Source organism: Macadamia integrifolia, chromosome 2 (assembly GCF_013358625.1).
Source record: "Macadamia integrifolia cultivar HAES 741 chromosome 2, SCU_Mint_v3, whole genome shotgun sequence".
NCBI classification, from domain to species: domain Eukaryota; kingdom Viridiplantae; phylum Streptophyta; class Magnoliopsida; order Proteales; family Proteaceae; genus Macadamia; species Macadamia integrifolia.
In genome coordinates this window covers 32970747-32972406 of record NC_056558.1, presented here as the reverse complement: position 1 = coordinate 32972406, position 1660 = coordinate 32970747, and positions in this window count along the sequence as shown.

Below are 1660 nucleotides of genomic sequence, written 5' to 3'. Positions count from 1 at the left end.
ATCGGACCATCGGATCTCTTGTAATCATTAATGGGTGATAAAACCCATCGAAGCCCTTGGATCATGATTTGGGAATGGAATATTGCCCGCACACCCCAGCCCCCCCACACACACCCTATGCCTCATATATGCCCCAACCCCACACATGAACACCCTTGCCCCCCACACACACCCAACCCCATGCACACCCGCCCACCATACACACCTTAGCACCACACATGAACACCCCAGCCCCCCACACACCCAACCCCATGTGCACCCACCCACTATACACACCCCAGCCCCACACATGCACACCCTAGATCCACACATGCACACCCTAGGCCCATGCACTCCACCCCTTGCCTATGCCCCTGCCTCACAACCATGCGGCCTCGCACACTTATGTTGTGGGCTCGCCTTGCCCTGCACCCCTTGCCTGTGTCCTTGCCATAACCTCGCACCCCTCGTGACCCTTCCCCGTAGGCCTCGGGCCTCGTATGCTAGTGTCATGGCCCCATGTGCATGCCGCGGCCCCACATGCATGTGCCATGGCCTTACCTTGCCAAGCACCTCCGTGACCCTTGCTCATGGCCCTACGACCCTTGCCCACTGCCCAGCTCCAAGTGTGATGTTTTGATAAAAATCCTACACCCCCACGCCCCTGCTAGCGTTCCCTATGCTGCTGCACCCCATTTGCCGAAAAATTTGCTTTCTCACGACATTGGTTCAAGAAATCTATAAATACCCCCCCAACTTGAAAAAACAATAAATAGTTTAAACAACAACTATTAATTGGTGACCTGTGGTGTGCAAAAATCCCGTGCTCACCAGGAGGTCTCAAGTTCGAACCTCCTGGCTGTTACTTACTTCCCACCCTACCTATAAAAAAAAACTTGAAAAAGCACACTTGAGAACATGTGAGCACACTTGGCCACACTTGAGAAAACCCTTCTCCCTTCCCTTGGTGGTTCCCCTCTCACACTTGAGAGCTCCCCTCTCCCCTCCTTAGGAGTTCTTCCCTTACCTTGCATGGCCAATCCCCTAGCTCCTCCCTTGCCTTGCATTGCCACCCACTAGCCCCTCCCTTACCTAGTGTGACACCCTCCTAAGCCCATCCCTTGACCTACCTAGTCCTTCCCAAGCTAAAGCCCTGCCGAAGTGCCACCCAAACCCTAGCCCAAAAGTAGCTTTCCCTAGTCAAAGCTCTACCGAAATCCAAATCCTAAAAGTAGCCTTCCCTAGCCACAGCTCTATCGAAATTCAAATCTCGAAAGTAGCCTTCCCTAGTCGAAGCTCTGTCAAAAACCTAATCCGAAAGTAGCCTTCACTAGTCGAAGCTCTACCGAAGTTCTACTGAAGTTCTGTCAAACTACAAGGTCTGGAATTGCTCTTCCTTAGCCGAACCTCTATTTGAAGATCACCACAATCAGCATCTCTCAAGAAAGGAAGTTGGAGGTCAAGACCCTGTGCCAGGAGAATTCACAAGAAAGTTCGCATCTGCACCAATCAGGGGCCCACCCCTCTCAACCCGAAACAGGGGTTAAGCTTAGGTATAATCTCCCACCCGAATTAGTACAGTGCAGACTCTTTATTTTCCCCATTTTTGTGTACATATGTAATTATTTCTTTTGTCAATATATATGTGTCATAATTTAGCCATGCATGCAATATAGAATAA